This window comes from Argiope bruennichi, chromosome X1 (genome assembly GCF_947563725.1).
Source record: "Argiope bruennichi chromosome X1, qqArgBrue1.1, whole genome shotgun sequence".
NCBI classification, from domain to species: domain Eukaryota; kingdom Metazoa; phylum Arthropoda; class Arachnida; order Araneae; family Araneidae; genus Argiope; species Argiope bruennichi.
In genome coordinates, this window is record NC_079162.1 from 81,371,622 (window position 1) to 81,393,386 (window position 21,765).

Genomic DNA, 21,765 nt, shown 5'->3' on the forward strand with positions numbered 1-21,765 from the left:
CAAAAGTTCAAAACTGCATCTTATCAGGAATCAAATGAGAAATCCGTTACAAAATCCCATATTAACAAATGCAAAAGGAGTAGAATAAAAACAATCAATAAAATTGAACAGAATTCATTTACAATAAGAATTGTGAAATACCCAAAAGCGAAAGTAAATTGTATGCTATGTTTATTTTGAATTTTACGTATAGATATCCTTGGTAAAAAACATAGAGTATGCACTTACCTTTTTAGAATTGAAGTCAAAAGTAGTAATCCAAATTAAAGGTATTTATACCTTTTCGAATGAAACCTTTATCTAATAAAGACTTGCATTACTTGATGTCAAACAAAAACAAAGTTTTTCTTCTTAAAAATAATATACAATGAGTTAAAATATACTTTTTCTAACAGAATATCGAAAAATAAAACTTTTTTTAGACATATTTAATAAAAATAATCTACTAAATTATGCACATTACAAGAATAGTCCACATTTGAATGAATGTTGCCATCTTGATAATTAAATAATAAACCATATTATTAACATTCATTTCTAGTAATTAGCGCAGACGATAATTCAATTTTATAGGAAACATTTAAAGGTTTAGAATTCAGATTATAAAAAAATAAAAATAAATACGAGGAGAGAAGTAATAAACATTAAAAATCACAAAAAAAAATATTTTTTTTTTTTTATTTAAAAAAATACCAAAAAAAAAGACCCCAAGACCAAAAAGACTTTTTAACAAAAATCCATCTTAAGCTGCCATCTAAACAATAAATTCAACATTTTTAAACACTTATTTAGAAATCAAACAAATATCGCGTATAACACGTACAATTAAATTCATTTATTCCAAGGGATTCTTTCTTTTGTATTCTTACATGCGTGTAAATATGTATTATATCCTTTAATGGATATTCAACCGTTCCTATTTTCCTGCATACTATCTAATTCAGCAATAACTGTATACAATGAAAACAAAAAAATGGAAAATTAGAAGTATTTATTGTGTCCATTTACGAATTTGAAGAACTTAATAATTTAATCATATAATTACATCTAATATAGCACTAATCAGAACTGAAACATTTATAGTAGAGGAAATTCTTGTACCTTGGACGTCGTGTGCTTCGTCGTTATCTCTTATCTTTGTGTGGGCTGCAATCTTGAACTATCTTAAGCAATATCCATGTGTATTTATCAGAAATCTGTTATTATTTCACGCCTTACTTATGAGTGCAGTTATGAAATTCTTCTTTCTAAGTAAAAAGTAAAATGTTTTTTATAAATTATATATTATTTATAAACTAAGAATTTTGTGGGAATATCCACTATATTCCAATTTGCGCAGTATAATTTGGTAAGTAAAATTATATGTCATTTGTTAGTTCAAACACAACCATTAAAAATTACTACGTGTTAGAAATGTTAACTGTCACTTTTTTCTCACAAACACATCCTATTTAATGAATCACTGACCAAAATATATGACGTTAATTATCGTAACTTTTTCAAATTATAAATCATGTCGCAGAACAAGACAGAGAAAAAAGGTGAATATATTCAACCTGAAGCTATTAAGTAAGCAATTTAATCTATGTCTCCAGAAGGTGAAATGAATATTTCAGCTCGAGAATCTTATAAAGTGTTTAAAGTTAAACGTAAAATGTTAACTTGACATTTGTCAGTTTTTGAAAATTCTAGGAAAGAGAAATTTAAATATTATTTTCGATATGACAATAGAAAAGTATTTTCTGAGAAAGAACTTTATTTAGAAGAGTATATAAGCAAAGTGGTAAGGATGAACTATGTATTGAAAAATAAAGGAGTTTAGACTTTACCTTATAGGTTTGTCATGGTAAGTAATAAAAACTTAACCTTTCAAGGGGAACGGATAAAAAAACTGCTAGGTTTAGATTATTGATGACAAAACACATTGCAAAATTATTCATTAGATATTCAGAGAGATATGTTTGTGAAATGCAATAGCTTTCAATCTACCAGCTTCGAACCCTTTTTTTAAATGCTTCAAGACACACATTTTAACTGATAACTTGCTTACATTTATAGTTTTCTTTTTCGTACTCTAGGAAACCTCTCAGAAGTATAGGCAAGGGAGTAAAACTATTAATAAGATGATTACAAGATATGCAGATTATCTCTGTATGCAACTAAGAATTTCAATGTTTTAATGACATAGCATCTGTACAACCGTATGGAAAAGTTTAGCTTGTCATTGATAAGTGATATTGTTTTGACAAAATTAGATGATAGGTTAAATAATTTAAAATTATACAATTTTAAAACCCATAAATCATCTTTTCCTTCTATGCACCATAACGTGCTATTTTCATCTATTCATTCATCAGTCATTTGCAGATTCATCGATACATTTAGTTATTGTAATAGTTGTAGATTCCACTTATCTTTAATTTTTTGCAACCTCTCATTTATATTTTATTTTAAATTACATTTACAGTATAATCTATTTGAAATCAATAAAGAACTATAACAAAATAGCCTAGTAAAATTTCGCATATGAGCCACAAAACTGACAAGAGTTTCCAGAATCGTATTAAAAAAACAGAAAAAACTCGCGGTGCAATGATAATGCTGCTACTTTTTGTCAATAAAATTGATACTTGAGTCTGGGTAAAGTGGTCCTAAAGAAAAGTACACGAAATGCTTTATGGAGTATGTCCGTCTAAAAAATGCATGCTCATATTGCATGCTATTTATTTTTATGATAAAAAAAGCATAGCAGTGAAAGTAGTTGCATCATTATTCTTAATGGTACCTATAAAAAGGGTCGTCTATGAAGAACATCAACAATGTTAGACAAAAAACATCGGTACCTTTGATAAAAATCATAAAAATTCAGTAAAATTGGCTAAATTGGACCAATTGTTGAGGATATGTCATTTTTATCGTTCAGTTTTATTTTGCGGTAATAATAGAAAATGGAGGGGGGGGGGGGGGTGATGAAGGGAGGGATGACCAGCTATGACGCTTTTAAGGTTCATGAGCTTTCATACGGTATAAAAACGGACGAAATTGGTGCAATGGCTATGATTGGGGGTCTCAGTGAAGGTTATTTATCACAGAGAATGTACATAAATGTTTCTGAAATTCTTCTCGAAAATGGAAGGTGGAGGGACGCAGGCAGCTATTGATGATATATCTACGGGTAATGAGCTTTCATATAAAATAAAAATCAGCGAACTCATCTAATAATTAGGGTAATTAGTGATATTGGGTTTTTTTTATTTTGCCCAATATTTTGCATATATAGATTCTTTAATTTTTAAAATAGAAATACTTCATTCTGTGAAGTAACATATTTCTTTTGTAAAAATGTTACGTTTGATTAAACTGATATTGGCGTCATCATTTATAAGACAATTAGAAGATGTGCCCGTCTAGAGAGGTTGTCATCCTGTTAACAATATTTCAGCTCTGCTTATCACAGATTAATTAACGAAAATTGTAGTAGAAAATCTCATGTAATACATTCTCAGAGTACTTAAGAAATATATATATATATATATATATATATATATATATATATATATATATATATATATATATATATATATATATATATATATATTAACGTCCCTTTTGAAAATAATGGTCAGATGACGAAGACATTGCCTTAATTGGCACTTTCCCTCCAAGCTTCCACACCACACCAGCGGGAGAACATTTGGCACACGCTTTCAGATTTAACATGCACCCAGCACGCTTAAACGGTGGATATTTAATGGAATCGGGTCTCGAAACTGGAATCTTCTAACCCCAAAGCCAGGGTCTTACTATTAAGCCACCGTGCCCAAATCCATATCTCTGTGAATTCCGACAATGAATTGTCAGTAAGATCTTTTCTATAATTTTCATAATAATCAATTATAGGTCTTATTGTTATAAGGCTTAAAAAAAAACACTAATCCTTTCTTTTTATAAAGAAATATATTTCCTTCTCAAACATGTTACTTTACATTAATTGGTACTAAACCTCGTGTTTAATACAGCAATGGGAATATATTTTAACTCTATCTGAATTCTTTATGCTGTAGCAAGTTTCACAAATCCCTCTATTTATTTATTTTTATTTTCGTCTAAGTACCTTATTTCGACTACTTGCAGAAAATACGTCATCAGGTTATAACTCTGTGAATGTCGATAATGAAATACTGACTAAAACTTTTTCATAAAATGAAAGAATGAAATATTTCAATGCACGTCTCAATCCTTTGTAAATGATTTTCTTTTATTTTCCGAAAGAGAAAAATTTTCTTTCTATAAAGCAATATATTTACTTCGAAAACATGCTACTTTGCATTAAACTCTATTGAACAACGCCTTTAATACGACGATGGAAACATATTTTAACTCTATTATTAATTCTTTGCTCTCTATATAACAAGTCTAATAAATCTCCATTCTTATTTTTTGAATACTTTTATTTCGGGTTAAATGCCTTACTTTACCTATTTGCAGACTATTGAACAGTTTATACCTCCTCCAGTGCCGATAATGGGCTGTTAACACAATGCAAGCACCTCGTTAGAATTTTTCATCATAAAACTTTTATAGTATCCATGAAATCGTCTAGTCTTTCTTATTCTGTTTTATATTCGTAAAAGGGTTTTTACCCATTGCAGATCGATAATTTAAAGCAGTGTTTCGTCTGGGAAGAAGTGGGATATTATGTTTCTCGGGAGTATTTTATTATAGCTTATCGCGTAGTTTGAAAATCTGCTTTGATTGTAAGGCAATTTTGTATGAAAGAATTGTATATAAAGCATTCGTTCAACCTGGATTCGAAGAAGAAAAATAATGATGAATGCTCTCTTGGTAAGTGCCTACTAAAAGCTTTCATCGTTGAAATAAGCACTGTTTTAAATATAGCTGTCGTTTATTTAGAGAGTTAGCGATAACATCAGTTGATAAATTATGTCTTTATGAGTTATAGTTATCAAAATATCTACCAAGTAAAATGCATATACCATGCTCAAAAACATTTTACTAAATTCTGCTCAAACGTGCAGCATTATAAATGAATATCATTTATAATACAAATGTAGTCTAATTTCTCTTGAATGGTCATTAAAATCCACATGTACACGAATTAAGATTTTTTTTTTTTAATTTCTTGCTTAGCCAAGATTTGATAGGAAAAATAACGATGAATACCTGTGGTTAAGCACCTTCGAGAAACTTTCATAGTTACAAAAATACTATTTTAAATTCGCTTTAAATTATTTAAAGTAGTAAATATAACTTTGTTAAGTAAAAAGTGTTTTTTATGTACAACTATCAAGACAACGATGAAGGGAAATGCCTGTATTAATATACTTAATATACTCACTAAATTCTGAGCAAGCGAGTAGTGCTTCTTAATAACTTATTGTATGCGGTCGTTTATAATACAAATGTGGGATAATATCTCTTAAAAATTCACAAAAACATCACTTATCTCCATAAGAAGTGTGAAAAAGAAACACTATAATTTATTAATTGAGATTTTCAATTTTCAGAAAAAGGTGCACCTGGTTAGGTACTTGCTGTTTCTTTGAGTGTTAAGGATATTATTGACAATAATGTATATAAAAATGTGTTATACTTTCCTTGCTGATAGCTTATATTTATAATTAAATCCATTTCCTACATTTGAAAATAAAAATAATCATGCATTTTACGAAAATGCGAAAAATATTTTGTTGTTGTACAAGGTATAAAATTTTAAAAAAAATTTAATATTATCTTGGTTAAACATTTAACCTAATTTTTAATAATTTTTACGTATGATTTCCTAATTTTTTTCTCCGGAAAGCATAATTTATCTACTGTGCTTAAGAAAATAAATTCAAATATATTTAAATCAATAAATAATTGAAATTTTTAAAAATTGGTATAAAAGTCATAAAAAATTAAGAAAGGAACACAAATATGGAATACTTTTTATATTTGGCAAAAAGATAACGACTAAAAATATTGATATTCAAAAAACTGCAATGCTGATGCAGTCAGTGTTTTCAATAAACTTTCATGAAATGGTCACAAAATATTTTCTTTGCGAGTTGGGGAAATTCAGAAATATTTAAAAAGGCGATTGTTTTAGTATAAAATCTTAAATATGGGTAACAAATATGAAATTCCTAAAAATCTTTGATAAAAGTTGAGGAAAAGTGCAAAAATATAATAAAATGTTTTATTATTATAAATCTAATGTATTATATTAAAATATTAATTAAAGGAGAATTTATGATGAAGAAATAATACATTTAAATGGTAGTCTGTATAATGTATATAACGAAGTTTGTTTCAGAGTGATAATATGGAATACTATTTCATATTTAAAATCCTACTAGTATTCCATATTCATCTCTCAACTGAACTTGATTTGGGTAATTATAAGTAAGGAGCTTGATATCGAAAACTGTAATGAATATAAAGAAAATAATTCTAAAAATGTACTCTATTAGTAGCATAAGTATCTCGAACATAGAAATAAAATTTAAATTTGGAAATAAAAACGAAAGAATGATTTACAGAAATTTATATTTAAAAAAACTCGTCAGGCAAACCTAGAACAACAATTACAGCACAAATAACAACTCTAAGATGATGGCAACTCAAAAAGAAATTTTCACCTTTATTGCCCTTTTACTGCAGCCTTTTAAAAAGGCCAAACCAACCTATTCCATATTTTTATTTCTATCCTATATTTGCGATCCTTTCACTATAAATAAAAGTCGCTGCATTTAAATATATTAAATAATTATTTTAAATGAATTTGTCCATACCAAAATTAATTAAAAACCTCTCTTTCCCCAGCATAACAAAATATTGCAATAATCGAGACGCAAAATTTCAGAATAATTTTCTTTTTTTACAGAATGTCAATATATTTAATGAATGTGTCTGCTGAAAAACATACTTGTGGAAAGCTTTTGTTATATTCCACTGAAATTTTTCTGGCGTTTTTCGTACTTCTACACTTCAGACCAAATATAAAGTTGAAGGTCATTTGAACAATTACTTTTTACTGTTTATTCTGAAGCTATCGAAGAGTTTTTATTGGCATTTTAATGATGTTTATCAGAAAAAAGTCATAAAAATTAATCGGTTGAGACAAGGCATTTTCGAAACTTCCGAGTTCCAAAATGATTGAAATGTGAAGGGAAAGATAGAGATTTTCAATTTGATAATCAGATTAAACCAACATCTTTCTTTTCATTAAAACATATTAAAGCTCTATCGCGAAAGTCTTTAAAAAATATTTTTAAAAGTGTAGTAAATAAAAATAAATAAGTATGTACATTAAGATAAATATTTAAGATAAACATTTAAACATAAACATTTAAAAACTATTCCACATTATTGGAAAATTCAGCTAAACGAAAACAAGATTGTAAGATGATATAAAAGCATTGAAGTAAACAAATCTTTGAGCGCCTTTCTTCAAAAATAAATTAAGGTAATAAATGGAATTGAGAAATGTGTTGAGATCTTGCAGAAAAATTGTCTGTTCGGGAATTACTTTTGTAATCCGATATAGCTCTATTCAAAACAACTTCCAGGATTCTTGGATCAGAAACATTTAATTCGAATTTAAAAATAACTGTTACGACTGTTTATTGCGGTGGAGATGTAACGTGATCTATATTTCGCAGGATTATAGGTAATGCTTTCTAATTAATTTTGAGTAGTTAAATATTATCAGTCGAAAACAATAATAAGGTTTGAGGAATTAGCGTAAATAAATTTTAACACATAAGTTATTAACTCTTATGAAATTTTTATTGTGAATAGAATATCAAAATAAATACTTTTGATTATTTTACATGCATTTTTTATACTTGTTTGTAAAGATTTAATCAGTCCTTGCTAACTAATAAATAATAGTGAAAGTATGTTAAAATAAATACATGTGTATGTATGTTATTTTCAGGTTTGTTTCTGAAAAAAATTAATAGTACAATATTTGAAATTTATTTTTATTTCTCAATAATTTTGCTTCACATTTTAGTTATATTCAAATTTCAAGCCCGAAAATAATTCTGCTGTTGTTTTTAATTACATTTCCTCTGAATATTGAACATTCTGAAAAATATGCTATTTGATTACTTATGGATTTAAGTATCACAGGCAAAATTGAATAATTTGTTGTTTATATTTATTCACTAAAAAAAGTTGGGATGCTGCAGTTCCTCAATGCTTGTGCACTTATTCAAAGAACCTACGATGAATGCCAGTTAAAACAAGTTAATTGATTGTGATAAATATAAAAAAGATAATTTAACAATTTTTGAATAAAAAAGATTTTATTCCTTAAGCAATTAGCTTATAGCTCTTCGTATTTATAGAATGAATCAATATAAATAATTCTTTATCAAAAGTTTCCAGGCATCTTTCGTGAACATGTCGTTTGTATGTGGAGATATTAAAAGAAAGGCTTGAAATATTCAGCAGAATAGTTTTCCCTTGATTTTCCAATACATCTCCGTAAAATAGCATTTTTTTTTTTGCGTGTATGTATTTAGATTTGTCATGTAATGAAGAGAATTGAGCATGCAATTTGGAAATCTTCCTATTGACCTCCTAGGTCGAAAATTTGGTACAGATCGAGAATTTTGATATCAAATCAAACACTAAGTTTCATTTTTCTTGATTTTTGCCCTTTTGAATAATCGTTTTCCTATTTATAAAAATATTAATTAAAATAATCAGCCATCGGTAAACGATTTGTTTCAAATATGATATTCATAGAAAATTCTGATGGAAAAGATGAACTAAATTTCATCCTTTTAGCTTGTGATTTTGAGTAAACCTATTCATGTACACGCATATGGATTGTTAGAAATAGTTTTGCAGGGTTAGAATTCGTCTAAAATTTGATGCTGATCTTCAATATTAACATAAAAACCACATATTAAATGTTATCCGTTTAATTATTCCCATTTATGAGTTGCCATTTTCACAAATAGATGCATAGATATAATTTTAATTTTTTTTTCTGACTGGGGGAGTTCAAAACTTAGAGATTCGATAAAACTTCAAGGAATGAAAAAATTATTTGGTAAAATTTACAGCTCATTTAAAAAAGTATATGCTGAATTATAATGCTATTTGAAAGTATTCAGCTTGATTTACGAATCTTGATTTGTTTACCAAATCTAGCCATGCCTATCTCTGATAAAAGAAATGCATTCAGGATAAAAGCGTAATTTGCTTGATTTACGAATCCCGATTGTTTTACCAAACATAATTGTGTTTAGCTGTCTTAAAAGAAAATTATTCAGAAAAAAATATAACTTCTTTAAAATAAGTATCTGTTTGAATTCTAAATTTTTAAAAAATCATAAGCATTTGTAAATGATCGGCAAAATATGATTATATAAATCTCTAATTTTCTCTACGTTTGTATTTTAAAAGCCATAAAAAACATGCTTTTTTATAAAAATATCAAAAACAACCGATTTTTAAATTTATAAGAAAACTTCATTCGTTTCGTTTGCAGAAACGCTTAGATTGCTTTCCCTGAAGCAACAGGTGTTGAGTTTCTCAGGCTATTAAAATATTTTTTATTATGCATCGCGTCTTCAGAAAATACAATAAGCAGCCATAAAGAGAAAGGAATAATATCCAAATTAAAAGAGCTTAACGATGTATAATGATGTGATACAACTACAACAATCTCAGATAAGTTGAATTTATTCTGTTTCAGTTTATCTAGAGGCATTTTAAGACGGAAAATTTTATATTTTCTTAAAGCATGCGATTCAACCATTACTGACCTAAAGAATAAAATTTTCCTACTTTCGCTTAAATCTAAAACCTTTCCCTTAGCTTCACATCTAAGGCAAAGATATTTTTAGATCAAACAGTTTGAAAAAGCGGAGATATGCGTCTTTGAGGCTCTTTGAATTTCTCAAAAGGAATCTCTTTTTTCTGCGACCAGTGACAGACAGTCAGCGCAGATTTCGAAGAAAATACATTTCAGTAAACGTCTATTTGTTCCCTACTATTTTCAACCCCCTACGGTCTCCAGCGAGAAAATGAAGGAATTTCAAAATCACCTGTGTTAGCAATCAGAATTCAATTTTTTTTTTTTTTCAGAGAAGAAATTTCATTAGTTTTTAGTATTTCTTTGTGTGTCTAGAATTTCAAATAATATTTTGACATTTTAGCAGATCTTGCATATCCATTCTCAGGGGATGCAATTAAAATATATGGCTTCTCTAATTAAAATTCACTATCTATTTTGTAACAAAATGAAAAATAATTCTAAAATTCAGGAGGTGGAAATTTGTTAGCATTGTTAAAAGAAGGGAATTATTATTTATTTGATTATTTAATGCAGCTATGCTTCTTCTAGAATGTTGCAGCTTTTTAAGGCGAAGCAAAGCTTAACCATTCCGGGAAAATTCAAATAATGATAAAAGAAATCGATTGTAGCATGCTCATATATTTTATTTGTTTTATTCTGAAAATTTTATCTATCTCCCCAAAAGCTCTCTGTTCTTCTGAATTCTGCGATAAAAACAATAAAAGATTATATCCTGAATATTTGTCAACAGATGAAAAGAGTTTTATTCGATTCTAAATCAGAATTTTAATAAAATACCCTTTATTGGATTTGTTTCAAATAAAGAAAATAACTTCGAATAGAGAAATTCGAGATTTGATCATTTTATAAAGAGATTAAGAGATTTTTAAGAGATTATAAAGAGATTTTATCAAGAGGGCAAAAAAATACTTTCAAAAATAAAATATTTACATTTTTTTAAAACAGAATTTTAATCTTTTCTTATTTTTAAAGTAAGAAAATTGATCAAATAAACGAAAAACTCCATCAAATTATCATGAATTGTTTTTCGATTCTTGTAAAAAATAAATATATATTGATTTCTTTTTCCGTGATCACTGATTCTGTTTGCTAGCACTTATAGCACCACAACTTAGAAGTTAACAGGCACGAAATTCATGAAAGATTTATATATATATATTGATTTCCTTCTCCATGATTATTGATTATGTTTCATAACATTCACAATAGCCCGAATCAAAAAGTAGCTTTCTTGAGATTTTTCACAAACTTTCATATTAAATTTGAGTATTTTTTTTCTCATTCTACGGAAAAGGAATTGATTAATGTATTTTTGGAAGCGTAATAGTTATTTTGAAGATGACTAAAGCGGAACACGCTATTTATAAAAATTATAATAATGCATCCACCTGTTTCATTCGGCAATGAGCATATTTAAAAATGTTTAATCGTCTATCTATAAATGCTAAATTTTTATTCGTTTCATTTTTATAAATGGCATTGTTGTTTTTATAAATTAATTATCCAGCATAAATTCTTTCACAAACAACCAACAAATCATTTTTTTTAAGTAATTGTCCATTTCAAGTGTAAAATTTCAAAGGGATTATACAGAACTTCAAATTGTCATATTCGTTATCATGAATTCATCTTTGGTGAGATTATTGAACCTCAGGCCTAATTTTAATTCTGAAACTTGATTTTTCCATATCCCAAACTTAATTTGAAACCTGATTCTTTAGAATGTCGTACAATTTTACGACATGACTAGAAATCAAAACCATGACTTGAATTTTAAACCGTATTAATTCTAAACCTCAACTAATCAACTAACTACTCTTAAAAGCTTTAATTAACTTTTTAGTTAATATTAGAAAAAATTAATTCTCTTTAATATGAAACATTCCCCAAATTCCAAACTTAATTTTTCCATATCCCAAACTTAATTTGAAACCTGATTCTTTAGAATGTCGTACAATTTTACGACATGACTAGAGATCAAAACCATGACTTGAATTTTAAACCGTATTAATTCTAGACCTCAACTAATCAACTAACTACTCTTAAAAGCTTTAATTAACTTTTTAGTTAATATTAGAAAAAATTAAACATTCCCCAAATTCCAAACTTGATTTTTCCATATCCCAAACTTAATTTGAAACCTGATTCTTTAGAATGTCGTACAATTTTACGACATGACCAGAGATCAAAACCATGACTTGAATTTTAAACCGTATAAAATCTAAACCTCAACTAATCAACTAACTACTCTTAAAAGCTTTAATTAACTTTTTAGTTAATATTAGAAAAAAATTAATTCTCTCTAATATGAAACATTCCCCAAATTCTTCTCTTTGTTCTGGAGAATCGCATAATAGTGTTGCCCAATAAAAGAAACAAATGGTCGTCTCAACGGGAGCAAAGAGCATAGTTCTCAGACAACGTGGAGGGATTTTTTTCTATGAGTATATAAGTTCCCGCGGCACGAAAAAACTCGGATGATGATACTGAGAACATATGGGAGACAGTGAAGCCACGCCACCAATTCATCATTGCCGAGATAACCGAATTCCAAACCTGAGATTACCAAATTCTTTCACATGCCGTACAGCCATATGACATGAATGAGAATCCCCCACGTTTGACGGAAAATCGAATCCCCGACTTCAACATAAAAGGAAAAAATTATAAACCGAATACATTTCAACGCTTCCATAAATAAACGAAATAAGTATCTTGTGCCAAGAAAATGCTAATTACTCATTCTATCAATGAATAAATTTCTTTTAAAAATTATAATCGAATTTATAAATTTTACAACTTTTTGAACCAGTTTTTTTTTTTAAATTCAGAACCAGTTCTGTATATTTTGCTTAAAAGATATCTTTTAACGAATCGTGTTCATAATTTGAACAAGGGAAGTTAGCTTCTTATGTCGTATGCCATCTAAACCAAAATAACAAAGTTTGTTTTTGTCCAAACCAAGTTAACACAGCAATTGCTTTTAAAAACTATAATCAAACTTTTTAAGGTTGGATTAAAGTTTTAAAACAAGCTTTTAAGAGCATAAATTTAGAACATGCTCAATAAAGTTTACTTAAAAGAAATCATTTTCATGAATCGAAATCATAAATTGAACATACATATTAGGAGTGTATCTTAAATTATACGCCTTCGAACCTCAGTTATTAAAATAGTCTCTTTTAAAAGTTATAATTTAACTTTTCAAAGATATGTCATAATTATTAGTAAAAATAAAATTGTTGCATTTTTCCAGGCATGCATTTAGAAAAGGTTCTATAAAATTCCCAAAAAGATATTTTTTAACGAATCGAACTCTTAATTTGAATAAATGAAGATGGTATCTTAAACCGCATACCACCCAAACCTCCATCGCCAAAACGATTGGTTTTTAAAACTATAATCCAAATTTTTACCTTTGAACATTTTATAGTTGTTGTACTTTTAAGTGCATGAATGTAGAATAGATTCCATAAAATTTTCTTAAAAGAAATTATTTAATGAATCGAAACCATGACTTAAACATATGAGACTAGCACCTTAAATCATATGCCCTCTGAATTTCCGTTTATACAACTATTGCTTTAAAACTTTAATTTATACGGCTGAGCATTTTAAAATTGTGGTAACTTTTGATGGTATGAACTCAGAACAGGTTATATAACATATTTTTAAAACGATTTAATGAATTTTTCTTTTGCTTTAAAAAATGTCATGCGATCATCCAAACAACAACTCGAAGCGAAGACCATCTCCCCTGGATACTGTGGAGAGGATTTTTATGTCAATATATTACTTCCCGCGGCACAAAAGAACTCTGATGACGGCGCAGAGTATTCGTGACAAAATATGGGGGGAGAATATCACTAATAGTCTCTCCTTTTGTTATCCTCACTAAAAAATATTCTTTGAAAAATTCTCCTGTTTTCCGTATCCCTCCACAAGTATAAATCAAGTTTTCTTATTACGTGCGGTTGCGTGAGGTATACCGGAGTGTTCGCGTAATGTATATGACAGGTACGGATTCGGAGACCAATCCTAGAATAGCACAGGGATCGGGGGGAATGATGGGAGAGAACAAAGGTGAAAGGGGGGAGTAGAAAAGAGAAATCTGTCCAGAGGTAGATATTCAAATAGATTTTGTGTATTCGTGTTTAATCCGTGAAAGAGGGTGGTTGTAAACGATTTCGCGCATATCTTGAAAATTTTTTGAAAAACTTCTGCAGAAGAGGAAGATTTTTGAAGTTTCTTCGTTAAGAAATGGAACCGGATCCTCAGTGTGAGTATGAAATTTATTCCGGCTGATTTTTGTTTTGTCTATCTGAATTTTTGCTCTTCTAGATAATGTAAAATTTATTTCAATCTTAAGAAGAAAAACGCAAAAAAAATATATCTTCTATGCTTATGGAGGTTATTTATGAATAAAGATGAGAGTATAAAAGGGAACAAGTCGAAAAATTTATCCATTGATGGATGTTCAAATAGATTTTCTGTATTCATGTTTATTCTTTGAAAAGTAGGGACCGTAAACGATTTCGAAAATATTTTTGAAAATATTTCTCAGAACCTTTTATGGAAAAAGAAGATTTCTGACATTCATGCTACAGATTGAGTTTTTCAGTGTAAATATAAAATTTATTTCAGTGACATTTTCTCTATATAAATTTATGTTTTCAAAGAAATTTAAAATTTATTTCATCGCTTTGAGAAAAGATTTAAAGATTTTTGATTCATTCCACGATATTTTTTTCATTGCTTATACATCAAAGAGATTCTTAAATAAGCATCTGATAATTAATTTGAAGTTCCACTCCGACACTTTATTTGAAGTTAATCTTTTATTTTTCTGAAAAAAATTCAGAAATGGATGTCAGACAAATATTTGACATTAAGATAGTTAAATTATTTTTGTACTTAAAAACATTTATGAAATTTTCAAAAGGAACCTATTTCTTTTATTTTTCCTAATCAATAAAAGGGAATTCAGCTTTTTTATTTTCTTCACAGGTATTTTTCTAACTAGAAATTATAAGTAAATATTTAATTCGATATATAGAACTCATCAGAAAAATAAACACAGCATTTCATTTTTTTTCCATTTCAAAGTAATTCAGCAATTTTACATCACTTTTACTCTGAACATTTTTGTTCAACTCCTTTTATGTAAAAAAAGAAGAAAAAGATGTACCAATTTTTTCTTTCTTCATATTCCGTCTTTAGAAATTCTTCTACATTTCTCCGAATTTTTATATTTCAACAAGTTCTTGGAAAACAGAATTTGTTTCATTTCTTAGAAAAACATCCGAAATTTTCTTTAAAGCTTTTAGAACTATATTTTTGAAGTATAGAATTTCTAATTGTTTACAGAAATATAATTCTGAAATAAGAATCCATTTCGAAATAAAAACTTAAATGAGTTCTTAGAATCTTCTTCCTCAGGAAAAAATATTCAATAACTGATATCTGTATTAATATCAACAATTAAGAAAATGATGTCTTTTCATAGAACTTGTTTCGAATTTTTCAAATGAATTTCTTATTTTTATTTTCTTCACTATTCTGCAATTCTCGTGCAGCTATATATTTTAAATAGAAATTTCAGATAATCATTCACTTAAAAATACTGTTAAAACTAGCAGTTTTAATTCGGCATAATCCAGTAATTAAATATTGATTTTCTTTTCCTAAGCATAGTTTCAATGTTTTATGTTTTTTAAAAAAATAATGTGCGTTCCTGTTCTTATAATTGTGATTAAACATTCTTCTTCTTCAATTTAAATAATTAATATTCTATAAAAAGACATTTTTGTTGTTTCTCTTGTTAATTTAATTATTCGAATTAATATTTGAAGAATTCCTCAGAAAAAATAGCAGCCGTTATTCTATACGAAATAAGTCTCTAGAAGAAATACAAATATCTTATTTAAATACCATGTTTTAAAAGAAAAGATTGTTTGCTCCATTTCTTAGAAAATTATCATTAAATGTTTTTCCTTATAGAGTTAAATATTTAATATTTTATGAAAAGAAATATATCCAGATTGCTAAGATTCTTAAGTATACGGCATTTGAGTAAGTACAGTATTTGAAAAATCTTCAATTAAATTAACAGTTGGAATTTTATATAAAATTAGTTTTTAGAGGAATTCTTAGTTAGAATTTTTTTTCAGAGCAATACTAAAAAAATTTTTCGCAAGCTTTTAAAAATGCAATTTATAGAGCTAAAACGCTTCAATAAATTGGCTTTAAAATGTTTACTCTTAAATCTTTTTACAATAAAGTACTTAAAATATACTTTAAAAAAACAGGCCTTTATTAAAATGTCAAACGGCGTTAACGGAACGACAAATTTATCCAGTATATGAAGATTATACACTTCAGTCACGTTTATAATTTTTCTTTAATACACATAAAATAAACAAAAAGTAAAAGCTCATAATACTCTTTACCGAAATAAAACAAATCTTAATTTCTTTTAAATTCCATAATTTGATTTTTTCATACAATTTAAACATATAATCTTTTAAAATATTTTAAAATCATACGCATCAACTTTTTCTTATCTCATAATCTCTGGTGGTGTACTTTTCTATCTACAAAATCTTCATATTGATATCATAAAGAATTTCGCATAACATTCTGCACTGTTTTTTATATTCTTTAGCAGGAATTAATAAATAAGTAAAGCTTTCGGATTATTCATAAGTGAACGAAGCAAAACATTAGAAAATGTAATATTTTAACATATTATTCAATAAATATTTAGATATTTGCGTCTTATATTTACTGTATCACAAAAAGATAAGATGTCTAGACAATAATTAGATAAATCGTTGTTATTTTTATAAACAATCACTTATATTCTCTTTTATGATATGTTTTTATGCTACAATTTATCCACATTTTAAAGTTATAATATTTTCAAAAACACATAAAAATTATTTGCTTGCAAAACGTTCTTCAAAAAAAATACTAAAAAATGCTTTATGTCTGATTTAAAATCTAATCTCTATTTTTAAAAGTTAATTTAATATTTTAAAAATGAAACTCTTAACAATTTAAAATATTCATTTTATGACTAACAATAGGTATTAGAATAGCTGTGGATGTCTGGTAATTGAAGTTTCTTCTTAATTCAGAAACATTTTACATGATTTAAGCTGTTTTTTTTTCCCTCATGTCATAAAGATTATACGTTACATTTAAGATTTATGTTGTTTATAAAATATTTGAACCTGTGTTCTTCGTTTGCATAAGAGCTCACAATATGAATTTTTACTTCATATTTAAATTTTGTCAACAAGGGTTTACTCAACGTATCATCTCATTTTAAAAGGTTTAATATAATTAGTTGTTTACTAGTTCACAGAATATTTGAATTTATGAAGGAAATTGGTTTAAATGCTGAATATTAAATTATATTCATATTTAACAGTATTTATATTATATTAAAAATAAATATGAAATGCTATTTTAATATTTTAGAGAAAAAGGCTCCCTATATAACAACTTAAATAGGTCTGTCATTGCATTAAAACGTAAGAAGTATGCATTTCTTCGCATTTCTTGTATTTAGACAAAACAGTTAGTTTTGCGTTTATCTTCGTAATATAATAAAGAGAATAAAATGTACATAGTATACCTTTCTTAATTGATCAGATTGGTTCAGCATTTGATACAGCTGTACAATTTTGGTGTTAGGGCTATATTCCACATTTCATCTATCTTGCTTACTATGTTTTTCTGTTATCGTGTTCACAAACACTCTGATTAACGAATAAAATGACAATCCATTCTTGGATGGATTTAATCCCAAATCATATCATTAATTTGACTAAAACTCACTTTCTAGTTTGCTGTGTATTTAAGTTATCGCCTTCATATGCACAAAAGTATACAGATTGACACATAATTAATCGATTAACAGACTGATCCAAGATTTCATATATATCAATCTTTTTATTAATAAAACCAAATTCCATCTATTTATTCTTCTGCGTTCTTGAATAACCATGTTCGCATGTCCACAGACGGACAAACAAAACAGTTTCCAGAAAAAAGGTTTGTATCTAATATTTAATCGAAGTCTAAACTTTTGATGTAATGACAGAATACCAAATTTCATACTTTTAACTTGTTGCGTATCTATATTAATTATTATGCACACAGACAAACAGATAAATAAAGATCCTTTTTTTTTTTTAACACGGAGTGTCTTAAAACTTGGATATTAAAATCTCGAGATGGTATGTGATGGTGATTACAACACTTTTTTTGTGTGTGTATTTCGAATATGAAAAAGTACGAAAGGAAGACAGAAATAAAATCAAAAAATAAATAAAGAGTATTATTTACTTATTATTATATCACGCATGAAGCCAAGTGACTGACAAGACGACTTCAGTTGCAATAAGGTGAACTGCATTCACCATTTAATATTTTTATACCATCATTGTGCTATGAATTTACATTCTTTAAAATGCTAATACGTAGAATTTGTGCTTTAATGACGTTTCATTCAAACTAATTATCTGCAGATTTTGGTATATTTGAGATTTTCTTGCTTGGTACAATACTAATGTTGACCATTTTGGCGCAGTATGGTCAAAATCATGGCTCTTGCGCCATAAAACCTCAAACAAACAAAACAATGTTGACCATTATCCCTTAAAAATGTCTTCATAAGAAATTCATTCATCAATGAAACTTTACGAGTAATGATAGATTAGAAATGATTATCAAATCCATCTAATGAATCACGAAAAAAAATAAATAAGAGAATCAGAAATCTTGAAAATTGTACCAGAAATGTTAATTGTAACAAGATGCTCGATTATTGAGTTAACAATTCATAAATAAGTACTTTTTGGTATCTTCACTTAACCTTAGCATGGCTTAAAGAAGGTATATAATCTTATCTAACTTAATCATTCTTGGCATAAAAAGATATGCCGAAAAGAAGAGTTTGGCATAAATCTAAGCTTATTTTGCAAATAAGTCAACAATATTATTTTCAACTCACTTCTTAAATGTGATTCATCTGTCACATACTTCCACAAAAACTTGATAGCACTTAAAGGATTTAGATATCCTTTTAATCTTTTTTCTGCAGAAAAATGAATGATTGTGGAGGAGAAAAATAGTCCTATTTTATATATTATAACTTTATAAAATAATATTCTAAAAATAAAGTAAGCAAATTTTCACATCTAGTAAATTCCTATGAGCTTCAAAGAATTGCCCCTACCTAGTGAGATTTGAGCCTCCACTTAAAATTTGTCTCCCAGATTTCACTGTTTCTGAATTATTTTCAAAGCCGTATCTTTTCTGAATTCTGCAATTCGTTTGTTTTTTAAATGAGCGTAAGTATGAGTGGAATCATAATTATGTACTACATAATTAGAATCATTAGTGACTAATTAAAATAACTGAACGTTGCAGTTGCATTCGTCTTTATGCATTCGTCTTTATGAACGAATGCAATGCTTTACGAAATGGTTGCCCAGTTTCTTGCCAAAAATAACTGTTATACCACAAACCTATTGATAGCAAGCCCATTGTCAGCTTTATTTCTGATAGTTGGTTGGCTTCCCTAAAATACTAAACAAACGAATTACTATGAAGAAGTTAATTCAGATCCATATATCTCGAGCTTTTGTTATTTTTCGAAAACCATAAACATGTTGAGCTTTTCCGCTGTCTGACATATGTTGTTATCAACCAATAAGCTAAGGCTACTAATAACTACTTCTTTTTGCCATACTAACCAAATACCAAATATTTTAACAGCTCTGGGGGGAATTTTATGCATCCCTTTATGTGTCTGATAATTGAAAGCAGCTGAGCAGTAAATCTATGATCTTGATCTCAGGTCAATTAGGGACATTATCTGTGGGGTTTCTCCGTAATAAGAGCCCCCTGATGCTTAAGTCCAAAGAGCATTTTGATGTGCGCCGCGGTTTAATGAGGGTCATTTATTCTTTGAGTCTAGACAACATTTAGTCGTTTTCGTGTACCAAATAGGCAATTACCTACAAGTTTTTTTATTGTTTTACTATGTTCCGATTTTGGTTTGCTCCATTTACTTCAAAGAAGGAACTTCATAGTTTGAGCATATTCAAGTTTTCCAATCTACAAATTTCTACATACCTGAAAATTCTTTGAAAGCCAACATGCACTAATTAGGCTCCGATTTTGCATTTGTTCCCTTTATTTTTGAAGATAAACTTTATTACGAGAACATGTTAAGCTTTCCTTTATCCATATTATCACATCCCTGAAGATCTTTTAAAGATTACGTTGCCCTTTAAAGATGTACTACGTTGAGATTCATTAAAATCTGGATTTTGTAATTTTTGACGATTACAATACTTTCTCACTAAATATTTTGTAAAAATGAAAGTAAAAAAAAGCTAAGAGTTTTTTTAAAGCTTTAAAATGCTTATTTTTATATCTAGCATTATACTCTTAAACATTAAAAATTCCCTGATTGTGAATTAAAAGTAACATTTTATAGAATATCATTGTATCCTTTCAGTAATTCAACAAATCTATCCTGAATTATCTGAGATAAAAAAAAACTTTCAAACACATCTCTCTCTCTCTCTTTTTATCAAAAATAGTTTTTAGAATTAATTTTCGAAACACGGTTATTTTTTTAATCCCTAGAAAAAAATTCGTGTGGCTGTAAATGTAAGAAATTTATTTTTCCTGTCATAATCCGTTTTCATCGCATTCATTTTTCTTGCATATAAAATGCCTCGAACTCGTTTATTTTCGTTGTAATCGGTGTTTCGACGATAACTGTCTCGAAAAGTTTTCAAAATCGGGAATTATGTATTATTAAGTTATCATAGAAATGAAAAGCACGATCTTTATTCTCATATGTTTCTGCATTTTTCGATATTTTGCGTTTTTCTTTATTTCAGCAATTATTTTCTTCTTCTGTTTTAAGAAAATATCATTGAAACACATCATTAAACTCTACGTACTAAGCATAGTTTACATGATCATTTTTATTTAAAATAAAACTTTAGTTTGGCTAAGAGGATTATTTGAAATGTTGAATTATCTGCCTATAAATAATAATTTTTTATTCTTTTTCAACTATATATGAGTTATTGATGCTATCAAGAAATACATAACATACTTAAGATCATTCATATATTTTTGGAGAGATTACTAAATTTCAAACTAGATTTTACGAAATTCTTTAAAATGCTGCACAACTCTATGATCAGAATTCGTATACACAAATTGAGTACATGCAAGCAACTTGAGTAAAATATAATCCAAACCTGTATAGTTAAATGAATTGCTATTTTAAACTATAGCTCCAGGCAGCTTTTTAAAATATCGGCACTTGAACAGTGTGAATTCAGAATAAATGCTGCAAATTGACCTAAAGTGAAATCATTTGATAAATTATCTGTTTTATACAATACTCAGTTGTAATGTGCGTCACTCAGCTCTCTCAAGTAACATAAAACATCATATTAACTTTTCCAAACAATGAAGTTGCGTTTTGGATTGCTTCTTTTCACACAATGTCTCCAAAATTCGGTAAAGATCTATAATTTTGGTGTTAGAGCCATAAATCAAATTTCATTAACCTAGTTTGAAAGTTTTTTGAGTTATCGTGTTCACATGTACGCGGGCAGACTAAGAGACAATATTTTTTTTTTTTTTTTTTGACAGAATTGGCTTAAAATTTGTAGCTGATCTCAATTTGATGGGAACTCAGTTCAGAAGCATATTCTTTAATAAACTGCAATATAAATGCTATCTAGAAATTCAATTGGTCTGTTTTAACATTCTCGTACATGAAATAAATAAAAGGAGATAGTTCAGGCATCTTCAAGATATACTATCTCGAAATTTAAACGTGTCTCTACGTTTTAAATCAGCTGAAATCCGAAAAA

At 27.9% G+C, this 21,765-nt stretch overlaps 1 protein-coding gene across 4 annotated transcripts in view; it reads left to right on the forward strand.

Moving 5' to 3' along the window:
• LOC129958570 (complexin-like) overlaps positions 1-21,765 on the forward strand; it is a 198,232-nt gene that overhangs the window by 127,481 nt on the left and 48,986 nt on the right. Inside the window, exon 1 of one of the 4 annotated variants that reach the window (XM_056071136.1) lies at positions 1,208-1,348. The exons of 2 other annotated variants lie outside the window; for them this stretch is intronic. The gene's annotated coding sequence lies outside the window, so the exon portion shown is untranslated. Of the gene's footprint in view, positions 1-1,207; positions 1,349-7,522; positions 7,676-21,765 lie in introns of those variants that run through there. One more of the 4 variants, XM_056071137.1, reaches the window with a different exon arrangement.